Below are 16,658 nucleotides of genomic sequence, written 5' to 3' on the forward strand. Positions count from 1 at the left end.
TTGACAGCATGGAGTCTACTTGGGATTCTCTGCCTCTCTCTCTCTCTCTCTCTCTCTCTCTCTCTCTCTCTCTCTCTCTGTCTCTCCCCAGTTCATGCTCTCTCTTTCCCTCTCTATCTCTCAAAATAAATAAATAAATAAATAAATAAATAAATAAATAAGTAAATAAAATAAAAATCAGAATTTAGACAGTTTTTAGTGAGGTTTTCTTGGTTGTTTTTGTTTTGGTACTAAATAAATTAGCAGAAATACTATTTTTATGGCGTTTTGAGGCACATTTACAGAAAAATGTTTCAAAGATACATACATTGAAGGTAAAGGTACTTTTGCCTTTGGTTTAACAAATAAACAATTCAAAGGAAAAAGAAGAGACAATATTGGTCAAACTTATGTAATATCTAGTTATCTTTTAGTAGGAAAAATATAGAGATATACCTATCTGTAAACTTGTGTCCTTTCCATGTGACTTAATCATTTATTTTAAAGTTCTTAAGAAGTTTAAAACATAGATCTAGGTATAAATTCCATATGTTTATACAGCTATGTAACCAAAACTAATTCAGAAATTATAAACACTATAAAATTAATAACATTCAAATTAACAATGTTGATTTAATGTCACAATTAATATTTTGCTGAAATTTAATTGCCATAACCAGCTGTGCTAGCCCCTCCCCTTTTTTTAAATTCTGCGTGCCAATGAACTTGTCCTCACTGATAGCTAAATTTTCTTACCAGTATTTCTATTAAAGCTTTTATGGAAACTTCACTAACCTAAATCATTTGGCAGAAATGCAGAATTTATATATACTATACCTATTGCTGTCTCATTAATAGTAGAATATAGCAACCTTTTTTTTCTCATCAGAATAATACTGTGGATTCAAAACATCTTGAAACCCAAAAATCAAACTAAGAGGCATATTCTCAGTATTTATTCTTAAAAATATATTCTAATAAAACAAAAATATATTATTATATATTTATCCACTTATACTTAAAAATTAGTTCAGTAGTATAGTATTAGTATTAGTAAGGGCTTACTTTGTAGCAGAAACGATAATTCTATACCTATATATTCTGGAATTTAAAAAAAGGCAAAGATGATGAAAATTTCTTTTTTCTGTGCAGTACTACATACATAAAGGTATACAAGTAATATATAAAGATATATGAGTGATATATACTAAAATTATAAATATATATTTATATACATGTTATACATACATGCACATAAATATATCCTTTAAATTAATGTACAATATATTATATATAGGTTATATATTTAAAGGTATATATTATGTCCATATATAAATAAGCGTAATAATGTTCAGTATAGTAGTATTTTTTGAAATGTTTATTTATTTATTTTGGGAGATAGAGAGCAAACAGGGGAAGGACAGAAAAAGAGGCAGATAGAGAATTCCAAGCAAATTTTGTGCTGTGAATGCAGAGCCGGACGTAGGGCTAGAGCTCACAAACCGTGAGATCATGACCTGTGCCGAAATCAAGTCAGACGCTTAACAGACTGAGCCACCCAAGCGCCCCATAGTGTAGTATTATTTTTAATCGCAAAAGATGATAAAACATCCTAAACATCCTTTGATAGCAACTAGTTGACTAAATGCCAATGACATGGAGTATAACACAGCCATAACAAAACAATAAATGTGCTCATGATGTAACAAAATGGAAAACTATATAAGCTTTATTAATAAATGAAAAGATACAGAGAAGATTATTTTTTATATATGCTATCAATTGTTAAAAAACAGTTCATATTTGCAATCTATTTAGATCTTTAGAACTCACAGGAAAATAATAACAGTGGTTACCTGTTTGTAAGATAAAGAATGAAACACAGGCAGACACATTCCACTGAATGTATCTTTTTCTATTTTTTGCTTTGTGAATCACAAGAATTTTTCACATATTCAAGAAATTGGATCAAAATGTAATTTTATAAAGATCTTCCAGTGCACTTGAACTTGTGAGTTGGGTTCAGAGACCATGGGGTAACCTTATAGTACTTGCTTTGAAAAATGAGGGGGATGGAGGTAGATATGTTAAGAATAGGTTTACACATTCAGGATACATCTGAAAACTTGTCAAAGGGTTGGCAAACTACAGCCCTTGGTTGAAATCAGGGCCAATGTCAGTGTTCCAAATAAAATTTTACTTGAACACAACTACACTCGTTTTATGTACTGTTTATAGCTTCTTTCATACTATGACATCATAGTCAAGTAATTGTGGCAATGATCACATTGCTTGCAAAGACTACAACATTTACAATCTTGCCCTTTACAGGAAAGTTTGCTGACCCCTGGTAAAGATCAGGGAATTTTCTAATGGATGACTTGTGTGGTATTAAATAATAATGGGAGTAAATAATGACTATACCATTTTTAGCCTGAGCAACTTGCAAATTCAATTGCCATTTATTGGTGTTTATTAAAACAGGATCACTTGGAGTGAAACAAGTTAGTGTTGAATAAGACTAACACATGCAACAAGATATTGAATTCCTTGAGGGATTCTGCATGACCACGTGAGTCCACAGATCCCAGGTTGAGAAGCAGTTGTGTAGTAGGATAGGAAGTACATATTTTTAAGTTCTAAAACTAATTACACTTTGATTAAATTATTTAAGGTTTATGATTCTCAATTTTGTCATAAATAGTAGGTTAATCTTCGTAATCACTAAAGTCTTTTCCAACCCCAAATCTGTGAAGTATTACAGAAATTTTAGTATATGTATATAAATCTGTTAACTGTTGCTTTTAAGGACTTTTTTAGTTAATGAAGGATGCAAGGTATCCTTGCAACAGGTAACCTTCCCACCGAAGGCCGCAGGGTAGATGTGACTTTGTAGAGTTTGTAGATTTTGATTCAAATAAAAACATCATTAAAAATAAAACTTTTTAATAAAATTATATGATGTTAAACTTTAAGAACACTTACATTTCAAAAATTAATCATAGGGAAACAACCCATCTAGGGGTCATATAGACCTCCATCAAACTAGCATCCCACCTCCACTTTGCATTTTAGTTTGATGATTTTGCATAAACATAAAGGATTTTGATAACAAGTAATTTCGGAGAGTTAATTGATGAAGAACATAAGGCATTCCATTACAAGTTTAACACCTTGCTGTGATGTTTGACTTAACAAATATAGCGAGAGTGCAATAAAAAAAAAAAAGTGAACTTCTCAGTGTTCCTTTTCTCCCTTTTCATTAGAAACTTCTAATTTTTTTCAAAGAGTGTCACATTTAAAAGCAATTTGAACATATATGAAGACCAAGAATCAGTTTCAACATTTCTAATTACCAGTCTGTTCCTGTCGCAATGAATTTTCAGACCCTTTCTAGGCATTTCTAAATTATTAAATACATTTAAATATTACCTGGCCTATTTAAAAAAATGTTAAACATTACCTTAATAATTTTTTTAATGTTTATTTATTTTTGAGAGAGAGAGAGAGAGAGAGAGAGAGCAAGCTGGGGAGGGGCAGAGAGAGAAGGAGACAGGAATCTGACGTAGGCTCTGAGTTGTGAGCATAGAGCCCAATATGGGGCTCAAACTCACAGACTGCCGAAGTCATGACCTGAGCCAGTCAAATGCTTAACCGACTCAGCCACCTAGTGCCCCTAGCCATTATTTTGTTTTTTAATTATGCTATCTTTACGATTTTTTTCCCCACATACATTCTCTGACTTGTTCCACACACTTTTATTTAGAAATGCTGCTAGGTATAGACTTTCAGTGTATCCAATTTTCATAAGAGTAGAAGAGAGTGTTTTCTTAAAACTTCATTGTGACTAAATTTTCATCCCCCAAAATATAAAGTGGCAATGTTATCACTCTTCCACATCCTTGGTGAAATTCCATTTCTATTATCTCTAAAGTTTTCCTCTTTTGTTTCCTCCAGTTGATCAATTATATTCTCAGATCAGCAACTGGGCCTACATGCAGCTTTGTGTGATCTAATCATAATAAATTCGAAGTTGTACTCATCTGTTATCTGAAAAATTATCATGCACATCTGAATAAGTTCTATAAAACAAGTTTATTAACATATATTCAAGTTTGCATAATAGTTATTTGTTTTTCTCATTCAGGTTTCTTACTTTATCCTTGGACATCTTGTCATCAGAATTTTCTTCATTTTATCTACTTCAAAATTTACTGTTCATAAATGTATAGAGATTCCTCCTTGAGCACAGGTAAATCATTTATACTTAAAATTATATAAAGATAATATGGGAATATTACATAAACATTTTTGAGAATCAATTGGTGAGGATTGGTATATTTGGTGACACTAGAAAGGTGGGTATACAGGCAAGCTTTTAAAGGACAACATACTCTCTTCTTCTGTCAGCTGCCACAGATAACAGAAATATATCGTTTATGATTTCATAAACAGGCTCAGCTTCCTCACAAATAAATACCTAAGTGAAAATATCACTCATCTTCGGCTTTCCTGCAAAACCTCTAGCCCACTAGGCTCCTTTGTGAACCTCTGGGTAACAGAGAGCCTTCACGCTGAATGCTTATAGGAGAGACGGCAAATTGGAGACAGTGACCAGGCTCAGCTGCCTGTCCTGATACACTTTGAAGTTCTCCGAAAGTCACTTGTGGGAATTACAACCCCAACAGCGTACTATGTTTGATATTAAACATTTGTTTATTAACTCTCAAGATTATCATTAATAGTGTTATAAACAGTAACTAATTAATACACATACAATTCTAAAATACTGCTCTTAGTACACACATTTTGCATAGATAATCTATGTGGGGGATTAATTATATATATATTTCTATGAATATTTTTAAGCCTGTCTTCTTAGAGGCCAGCTTAGTGCCAGTAGATCTTAGAGGACAGTCATGAGTAGTCAAAGGCTGACCTTAAACACATTAAGCAAGTTACGATTTCCATTCTCTGCTAATGGATCTTGTGCAAGATGGAACTGCAAATGAAAAAAAGCAAGCCATTCAGAACACCTATTTTCATTTTTACTTTTCTCCAGGACCTCTCATATCTCTTCTGCATCTATGCATGGCCTCACGTTCAGCCATGGATATGTGGACAGCAATACCCCTCCCTAACTACTTCTGTACAACATTGTTTGACCATGCAGCTTTGCAGACTACATGTTATATACAGTATATACAGATATACAGCATCTTATTGAGGCTCATTTTTGCTGTTTCATTTCTAGGATTTTCCTGGTAAGTTTCTGGATAGGCGTCCTGGCTGCAACTTGCCCAAACCAAGACTGTAACTTCAGACTTTCTGCAACATTGGTCTTTCCCATTTGGTTGCCACTGATATTGCTACTTTTTCCCACAAAGCCTCAGGCATGAGATATTTTCATGCTCCTCTCCAAATCAAGTGAGCACCCTTCGGCAGCAAAGCTGCTAATTTTCATAGCTTGTTTATTCTGGCAGAAATACTAAACACAGGGAGTTGCGACTGGTGGAAGGAGGGAGCCCCAGTTAAGATTGCTATGACTTCCAGGATTTTTATCTAATGTTCAATAGTTTTTCTTAAACAAAGGAATCTCTGTGGTGTGCCTTTGGTCAAATTACAGAATCCCCAAATAGTTGTTTTGCAATTTGTTATAGTTTTGTCATTGCATGTTGGGGGTACAAAATTGCCTAACTCTTCAATTTGCCAATCCAAGAATCTTGCCAAGACATCAATTTAAACATACCTGGGGATAGTCTATTCTATCACCAAAGAGAAGGAAAACAAACTCAAATTCATATAACTGTCATCCTGAGTTTCAGACTTCTAAAGGATCTTATACTTAACTCAGTTTTTATAGTTGTAGGTGAAATGCCAGAGTTCTTTTTCTTATATGCAGGAATGCATGACAAAGCGGTCATCTAGAGATATTAGAGCACAATATTCGACATATTATAGTAGCTCTCCTTACTAGCCTTCAAGTTTTTAATTATGTCATACTGACTTTGAATGGATATTATTGGAATTATATGAAATAATGTAGATAAAGAATACAGAGAATAAATGATACATATTAGAGTATCAAGTAAGATCTTGAGTTTAGAAAGCATATATCTGTGTTTTAGGCACAATAAAACAATCAGTTAGGCAATCATTTTTATTTGCTTTTAAATAACTCAATTAATTTAAACTCCTGTAAAACTAGTTGCTTTGGAATTATATAGTTTAGGAATGCCTAATTTGAAGGTTTACCTGGGCCAGCTACATAAGAAAAATAAATGAAAGTAAACAGGATACTGCCTATAAGGAGCAAGCACTACTCAGCATTGGTTAACTATCATTCTGTCAGGAGTGTTTTAGTGTTGCAGAGATTTTCTGATTATTTTATGAAAAGTCAATAAACCAGATTTTTATGCGACATGTCTTGGAAAAGCACATTATATATATTATATATATATAATATACATTTATATATACATTATATATAATATACATTTATATATAACATTATATATACTATACATTTATATATATACATTATATATATACAATTTACATTTACCGTTTATAATATATATAGATAGACAAAAGATCTTTCTATCTGAAATTGAATTGAACAATGAAATTGTATTGTAATGTTTTGCTGTCAAATTAAACTCAGTTCAAATTTGGAGTTAGCATAATATTTAGTTTTACATTTTTTAAGAAATAAGGTATAGAGACTTTTTCATTTAAAAAAATTAGGTTTATATTCGATTTATAACAAGATTGTCAAACGGAAGAATTCTAGATAAAATCATCCCAATAAATACCACTTAACTATATCATCTCCAATTTGGTGGCTTATGCTAAAGTAACCATTTAAGGAAACAAACATTGTTAAGTATTTACTGCATTCAAGGCACTGTGCTGAATAACAAAGATATAAATGCAAAAAAGACCTGATAAGATGTTTTGCATTGCACATTTAAAAATGAAACTATCTTTTGGCATACACGTATATGGTAGTTAGGGGAATAAAGTGGTTTAATTTTCATTAGGGTAGGTGGGAAAGCCATATCAAGAACTGTTTTATTTCTAATAATTTATTCTTTCTTGATAATTAGAAATATTGATAAGAAACTTGTTAGAAATAATTTATCTGGGGCGCCTGGGTGGCACAGTCGGTTAAGCGTCCGACTTCAGCTCAGGTCACGATCTCGTGGTCCGTGAATTCGAGCCCCGCGTCAGGCTCTGGGCTGATGGCTCAGAGCCTGGAGCCTGCTTCCGATTCTGTGTCTCCCTCTCTCTCTGCCCCTCCCCCATTCATGCTCTGTCTCTCTCTATCTCAAAAAATAAATACACGTTAAAAAAAATTAAAAAAAGAAATAATTTATCATAATTAGTACAAAAATAAACTAATATTCATCAGTTGGAAAATAAAATAATTTTATGAATTTCACATATTTATAAGATTGGATATTATAGAGATATTAAACTCTTTCTCACAAGTGTTAATGCTATGGGAAAATGTTCACATAATTACACTGTAAAGCAAAAACAGCATTCAAATATATAAACAGGATGATTCCAAATATAGATATTTTTATAAAAGAAAAGATATGGGAGTACAAAAATATATGGATGGATGCATAGATGGATAGATAAGTAGACGCAGATATAGACACGAATAGATGAAGTAACCATTACAAATGCTATACTGTGTCTCTGACCCATGAAATTACATAAGACTTTTTTCTCTATACTTCTCTGTTTTAAAAATTATTTAACATGGATTTCATATTCAATTCCTAATCAGCAAATCAGACTTTTTCCTGAACCCCTCTTCTCCTTCCCCATCTCCCTGCTCCCACAATATTCAAAACCTGCACAAACATCCTTACATTAGAAAGAATTATAGATAGATAATTGTTTTATCTATTTCAGTCAAATGTAATCTCTTGAAATACAAGAATCATGATCTTCATCTCTCTCTGTCTGTCTCTTTTTTCCCCCAGAAACAATAGCCACCCTTGGCCATGGAGGAAAAATAAAAAATTGAATGAGGTCTACCAACTTCATTACAAAAACAAAATTTACCAAAATATTCAATAGTCTCTAAAGAGATCACATTTTAAAGTGGCAAAATGATATTAATATAACCTGAAAATCTTTAAGAATTGGCAGTTTTGAGCACTCTAGGAGATATTAGATTTTATTTTAGTATTTTAAGTATGCATGTACAAATATGTAGTCAAAAAAGTGCAGAATAATTTTTAACAATGTTAGACATATTCTATTTCCTGTTACTTTTATGCACTGTTAAAACCAATGCAAAAATATTTAATTGGTTAAATTCTGCATTTATATTTTATTTTCAGTTGGTGTTTGCTAACTGGCTATTAGCCGTGTATTTTTATCTCTAAAGAGACCTCTGAAGCCAATGCAATTTACCCTGATCATTTTACCCAGTGAATTATTTTGAACTTCTGAAGCCTTTTTATGTGAATTTAGAAAGAGAAAATACATCAAACTAAACCTTTTAATAAAGCTTCACTGAAGTAATAAATAAGATGACTATTGCAAACAGCATAGAGGTATACTTGTACCACTAAATGATGTAAGAAGCATATTTAGCATAAATGAGTTGTTTGAAAATCAAAGAAACATCATTCCATTTAATATTTCCTTTAAAGCAATCCTTTAAACTCTATTTGTTTAAAAAACAAACTAACTTGTTTTTGTTGAGTTCTGATTTTTTTACAAGATTTATCAGCAATCAAGTTTTCAAATATACTAAACTTTAAATATTTTAAAGTAAAATAAATAAATAAATAAATAAATAAATAAATAAATAAATAATAAAAAATAAAAACTTTAAAGTATAACCAGGTTACTCTGCATTTATTTATTTTTATTTTAAAATTTAATTTAGACCAATGAAAGATTTGAATGTCTTTTTCTAAAAAAGGTGGGAACTCTATTAATACAATTAATAACATTAATTCTGTTGAGAAGATATGCATAGACATTGTTGGGATCACCAATATGACCAAAGTCTCATAAAAGAAAGATTGTGGAAATTATGTTATTCGTACATGCTCACCTTCATCAAAAGATGTAACTTTTGAGCTTGTTAATTAATCCTTTTAGTGTTTTCAAGAGTGTTGTGATGTTGCTGTTATTATTATTTTCCCATATTATACCTTATCTAGTCTCCCAAAAGACCAATTACAAAGGATTTGAGAAAAAAATGAATTACTAAAGAGAATCTTCTTTTTTCTAACATGACTGACAAGGAAACAAATCAAACTAGCCTTTTTCCTTTCATCTCCTATAATAATTAAGAAGAAATGAGAATGCATAGACTCAAATTTTCTTGGCACCCATTCTGGTTCTGAGTAAAGACTGTCAGCATATATAACACAATTCAATACATTTAGTATTTAAGTTCTTAACACTTACTGTTAGAGTTGAGTAAAGAGTGTCAGCATATATAACACAATTCAATACATTTAGTATTTAAGTTCCTTACACTTACTGTTAGAGTTCACATTAAATAGTTACTTATGAAAGCTTTGCACTATTTAGCACCATCCCTCGACTGCTGGTAGTCTCAATACCTAACTTCACACCTTCAAGATTGAGAAATGGGTTTCAAGGCCTGGAAGTAGCAACAGAAAGCTTTCTTGGAGTAAATGTATATTCTAAAGCTGAAAGAATAATCATTCATTACTTGAGAAGTATTTATTTTTTAAAACATTGTTTTAATGTTTATTTTTAAGAGAAAGAGAGAGAGAACAAGCTGGGGAGGGGCAGAGAGAGAGGGAGACCCAGAATCCGAAGCAGGCTATAGGCTCTGAGCTGTCAGCACAGAGCCCAACACAGTGCTTAAACCCACGAACCACAAGATCCTAACCTGAGCCGAAGTCAGACACTTAACCCACTGAGCCACCCCAGCTCCCTGAGAAAGGTTTAATGAAAACAGGAGAGCAGAAGTGGGTGGGGAAGACAAGACTCAGAGTATATCACAGCATTTGCTCAATCATATCTCAAGTAAGTCTGATGGCACCCAGAGAGGCAGGAACTCCCCCACTTGATAATCAAATAGTGTTGGCCTTCCCCCAGCCCTCCCTGAAGAGGTCCCATCTCTAGATTCTCCACTAGAGGGGAGTCCACATTATGACAAATCTCCTGAAGTCTACTGAAAAGACAGATCTGACTTAAAAATCAAATCCCTTCTACTCGATACTCTATGAGGATTTCCACTGAAAAGTGGGAGAAAAAATTATCACTTCAGCTGTTATTTGTGTGGCAAATTTGTGTAGCCCTGCTTTTAGATACATTTTGCTATTTAAAAGCACAACTTCTTTTAGTAAATATAAATCTCAACTTTAGGGAACCCTATCAAGTATTCTCCTTTTGATGTCTTTGCCATACATAACAGTATTGCTGGTTTATGATTTCAAGTTTTCATGGTCAGTCGTTCACTAAAGCAATGTTCTAACGTGTAACTATTTTATTAACTCTATGAATATTCTCAAACATTATTTACCTGATAGTAACTTATGGATAAACTTTCAGAAATAGAAAGAGATAAAAAAATCACTGAACAAATTATAATTTTAGCTCTTTAAATTTAAATATATACAACATCAGTAAAACCCATATAAATTATTTAATTTTCAATCCTTATGTTCTGAGAATCCATTAAATAGCAATACAAGTCTAAACGCTGATATCTGAAATTTCAGCAGCCTCTTAAATAGAGGAAAATAGATTAAACAATAACACTTCCATGTAAATATGTGGAAAGATCAGTACAAAGGCAAAGGATCTGAGCCAAGAAATAATTTTCCTGGAAACATTCTATGGTCTCTGGGATTGATTTTTATTCATGTTTAAACTTATCACTCTACTATTTTAATTCTATAAATTAATATTAACTTACAGAAAATAAATGTATTAAAGTCTCCACTTGTAACTACTGGGAATTCACTATCACTGTCACATTTGCCACTCTTTGTTGGTAAAATAATATACATTCTGTCCAGATTTTGTCTGCTCACCTGTTCCTAATCCTACAGTTTATAAATGCATTTAATTATTAACAGCTAGATAATCTGTATTTGTCATAGCTAAAGGATGGCCAGAAACATGACTTTTTAAAAATTTGTACATGGGAGGAGAGAAACTCATAACATGAGAATATTTGCAAAGAGAGGGAAAGTTATTTCAAAATGGTGGACAACTATGACCATGCCAACTGTCCCTCACACCTGCCATTTTGTCGATATTGTTAAAGAAACATCTATGCAAAATCAGCAAGTACATGCCAAAGTCTTTTAATGGTATCACATTTTTCAATGAATTTCTCAAGATATTTTTAATGTCTCTGGAAGCCAATCAAAAGAATATGTATTTAAATTGGTCACAAATCATAAACTCAGCAAGGAGAAGAACTATGCTTTTAAATACAAACTGGTTTAAAAGAACCTGTGGCTCCATAGGCCTAACTTCTTAGAATCTGCTACAGTCCAGGATAGAAGTTCTACCACACATCAGCTGATTGCCCTTTGGCCACATGATTCTAATCTCATACTTCCCCTGACTTTCCTACTGTGCTTTAGATAGTGTTTTCTGCCTCCCTGTTTCTTTTTTATTTGTTTGTTTGTTGTTGTTATTTCTGTTTTTATATTGTTGGCTTGTGTTCTAGGAATGTGTACAAAAGAGTAATTTTTCCAAGTATTTTTAGAATTAAAAATATTTTTATGTCTATATTTGATTAATATGTTGGCTGAATATGTAATTCTGGCTGAAAATCACATTTGAAGAAGTTGCTCTATTTTTTCTAGCACTTAATAGTGTTTTGAGAAACCTTACCCTTCTGCTTCACATTCTTTTAAACAATTACTATCTCCAACCCTGTCCCTTTCAGAAACTTTTTGCAGTCTCTACCTCACTGTTGAAAAGGTGATGGTACTATCCTTTAGTTACTAATTAATGATTTGTGATATATACCATTACACTATAAACAAAACAAACTAAAACATAAGCAAAATGAACAAAAGCCATAGAAAGCTAATTTTAACTCAATATGCCATAGAAAATATGAGAGCAGAAGTCATAATAATAATAGATGAATGGCTTATCTTCTTTAGCATGCAGAGTCCTTTCTCATGTTGTGAAAAAATCCTCTTTTGGTGAAAAGCTGAAGATTGATTTGTGCGGAGTTTTGTCCATGTTAACAGTTTTAGGAAATGTGTTGATCTTGGTTATTATTTGAACATATTTACTGAATCTGATTTTTTAAAAGAAAGTTGACTTCAATTTCTAGATCAATAAAAAAGGAATATTTTCAGTTTCTTACAATTTAAAGTTCACAGTTTGACTTTATATAAATGTGGCTGATACAGATATGTTTGTCTTACCTGCTGCCATTTTTTTTCAAGCTAAGAAATGACTACTGAAGATAAAGTTCTACTTTTTGAGGCACGCAGGAAAACTTAACCCAACCAGTTTGCTAAATTTATCTTTTTCCAGATATTTTGAATTTTGTGTGCATTTTTTGCTATATTTTAATTTTAAGTTAATTAATTTTTCTGTCAGCAATAATTCCTGCATGATATACATGCTTCTAAAAATATTTATTACACCATGTTTCTTGATTAACTTGTCCTCAGTCTTCAACTATATATTTCAGTTGCAGACAATCAAGAAGAACTTCTTCAATAATGTTCTTCAGGCAATATTTAATTATATTTTTAAAAAACAATTTTTTTGCACACCTTTTTGCCCTTTCTAACATATATAAATGTGAATTATCTAAACTATTTAAAGACCTATGAAAATCTTCCATCTAATTTGGCCATCACTGGGTTTCAAAACTTATAGATATTACTTTCTCTTAAATGTCATATTGTTTAGTAATAATATTATAGTAATTCACTAAACACATCAAAATTTAAGATGCTAGACCATTTTTCAATGTAAAAGTTAAAAGTGATTATTTTTAAAAAATGCTGTATGTATTCCTTACACTAAAAAAGTGTTTAATAATATTAGTGGTCAATTTTGCCAAAAATACAACTTAGTCAAATATACTAAATGTCCTGAAGCCATAAAGACATAACTTTAACATTTTGTTATATTTTAATATAAGATGATTTAAAGTCTATGTGAAGTATGCAATATAATGCTTAAAATGATTACTTAATATTAAAAAAAAACGACTATATGTACTACAACTGTTTGGCAAAAAAAGTGAAGAAGTTTGTTGGCTTAAGTAGTCATCAGGGCAACTCATAAACTGGTATGTATTTTTTAATTTAGTTTAACAAGGTGACGTTTAAATGAAAAAATTTTCTCTGACCAGTGTCATTTCACCATTATGGAGTCAGATACACACACACACACACACACACACACACACACACACATATATAAATGAAAAAAAATATATATATATATAAATGAAAATATATATAAATGAAAACTATATAAATTATATGTATATTATAGATAAATTAAATATATAATATATATTATATAATACATTATATAATATTAAATCTCAATCTATATAACTTTGGGAAAATAAAACTTCCCTGCTCCTCAAAAAGCCCCAGTTTCTGAACCACAGAATCATATGTACTCTAAAATTTAAAAAGAATGCTTTTTTTTTCCCCCAAGAAACATCTTCATTTACCATAAAATTTAGATCTGTAGCCATTTGTTTAGTTAATGACTCTGATCAAAATGGATAATAAAACTTCTGTTTCTCTTTTTTGAGATGCCAAAGGATCACAACCTAGACCATATCTCAAGGTTAAAACCCAAGGTACCAGGAAGGCTGGAATAATATCTATCTAGTATTTGCATGTCAAAAGGGATAAAGCCCAGAATTTGGAGACATTGCTTGGTCAGAAATCCAGAAACACCAAGGCCTATCTGGCTCCTGGAGAGATTTTACTCATATACCAAAAGTTTGGAGTTAGAATTCAGGTTAGTTATATTTTCTAGGAGGGCCTTCAAGAAGGGAGGAGGACAATTGCCTCCTTACCCTTTATCAGCAGAGAAGAATAATTTGTCTTGTTCCTACCCTATGGGACATCTGGCTACTCATTTAGGACAGTTGACCTGGCTCTCATGATATCACACTAGGTATAAGCATAGGGCAAGAGGGGTAATAGACTTAAACTTTATTGTGTGGTGTTTAAAAAGAAATCTGTCTCTGACCCAAAGTTTCTTATACGTGTATCATGATGAAATTAATAAAGATGAATATTAAAAACCTAGCAATCAGAAATAGGAAAATTTATGTCGACCTCCCCCAAAATTGCACTTGGTTGAAGATTCAAACAAGGGAAACTAACTGTAAATGTTAATGACATCAAGGATTATGGCCAGAGTCTTCACCTCCACAACTGGGATATACTTGCCACAGAGATGTCAATGTCTTGAACCCATGGGACAGACAACTCCTACCCATTAACTGTGTTCATTTTGTCCAGATTGTCTTCACAGACATGTTTAGATAAACTATTTTATTTAAGTCATTAAAAGTAGCTCATTTTCCTTATTTCAAAGTTTTGTTTGAGACTAGAATAAAATAAGGAATGGAAATCTATCTGCTCTCAAGTATTCCCTTCTTTCCCAATCTTTCATATTAATAGACCAGAGTGACATCAGTATCATGGCGGCATAAGATGTCCCTCCCTTTTGTTCCCCTTTTAATAACTGGCACACATCTATGAACAAAAGTGCCTCTGTGGAAGCTATGGGATTCAGCACCAAACAACAACAGATCCGGGGGGCAGCTTGTCCACCTGCACACTAAGTAATGGGCAGGCAGACCTCAGTGTGCGCTGTGAAACCTCCTGAAACCTGTAACCTGGCCTCAATTCCATTTGGCCACAGTAGGGGAACACCTGAAGAGTACAGACTTCAGAAGACACTGATGGATGAGAGCCTTTGCAGAAGTTCAAAACACTGCCAGAATAGTGCCCCACCTGAAAAACTGGAGTTTGGATACACGTTGCCTTTTGCATGGTGAACACATTCTAGTGGACAATAAAATGCACAACGTGTGCATATTTTCAATAGATCCATTTACATGTCACTTTCTCAGATTTCTTTCTCTATGATGTCTTATTTTTTTCATCAGAGTACAGTTAGTCAAAGCTATTTGCTCCTGCCCATGAATCCATATGTATTATTAATGTGAGTGACTTTTTTTCCAAAATAGATGAGCAGGGGCACCACTTAGAACTCTTCCCATTGCCCAGGTTTCTGTTCATCACTGACTTTCAAAACCACCAGTGAGTAGGGATATAATGGAGTAGCTACCCAGTTTTTGCACGTGCCCACATAATAAGCTTATCATTCATGAAAAAAAAGCTTACTTTTCTGAACTCCAATCAATTACCTGCTGTTTTTCAAGTGGTGTAAAATTTTCTGCTGCACATGACATAGCCATGCTCCAGAATCCTAGGGGATTTTTCATAGTAATTCTACGTAGAATTTCTCTTTTTGAGGTTTACCCTAAACTTGCCATGCTATATTTTCCTGCAAAAGATACCCCTAATGTCACAGGAGCTACACTGTGGTGTTGACTCCTGCAGAGCTTTTTCTCCCCTTGGGCCTCTCTCAAAGCTGATAGACTCCTTTAAACTCAATAAATGAGTCAAAGCACTATTCCCCAATGTAGAAGATGCTACAGTGAAGGGAACTTGTAGGAGCTCCACTTCCTGATTAGCGGTGATAAGTGCAAGATGAAATATATCCTTCACTTTGGAGAGAAAGTGCTGGTATGCTGCAGACAATTGGATCTTTAAAATTTTAGTTATGTGCAGGCCCACTAAACTGATACCATTGATACCATTGATGTGTATCTTGCTTCTGAAATGCTATTTTCTAATGACCAACCCCAGAGATCCATAGATATGTTATGACCTTAGATATTACTTTGGTGACAAGAAGGAAAGATAGGGAAAGATCCTGGAAAAGGACTGCCTCACAAGACAGAAGCTTCTGCATGTTGTTTGAGGAAGAAAGAAAGCTAATCTGTCACAAAAAGGAAGGGGCTACTTTTGAAGAACTATGGGTCTAGGAAGAATGTGGAAATTCAAGATTTTCAAGGGCAATGATTCCAATATCACCATCCAGAGATTCCGTTGTCATTCCCTCTTAATCAAAACCTAACCTTGGTATACTATTGCTAATGTTGAAAATACAATACATTCCTGTTTAGGCTGGGTTTATGGTACTTCATTTCAGCAGACCTAGAAAACCAACAGAGGTGACATTGATTGCTGCAGTTTATTTTTTACATTAAAGCTCTTAGTTGCAGGTTAAAGAAAACATTCACGCTAACTTAAACAAAAGGCAATTAATAATCAAATATTCGAGAATGGGCCATGGAAGACGAGGTGCGGATGCAGAACTTGTGAATCAGTAGGATCTAGGATGAGCACACAGATATAGAGCCTTCTCAATCTATTTGTCCACTTCTAACAGTGCTTCGTTATTTGTTTCTGCTAATAGACTTTGTTTGCACTACTGGCCCACAGGATGAAAATCGCGGCCACCGAACACCTCTGAGGAACAGAATTCTTTGTCTCTGTATCTTTTTCTTCTTCTTTTTCTTTTCTAATTCCAATTCCAGGGGAAAATACTTTTGATTAAGCCGTCTGTAT

The sequence above is a fragment of the Panthera pardus genome, unplaced genomic scaffold (assembly GCF_024362965.1).
Source record: "Panthera pardus isolate Hobbes unplaced genomic scaffold, ASM2436296v1 HiC_scaffold_21, whole genome shotgun sequence".
NCBI lineage: Eukaryota > Metazoa > Chordata > Mammalia > Carnivora > Felidae > Panthera > Panthera pardus.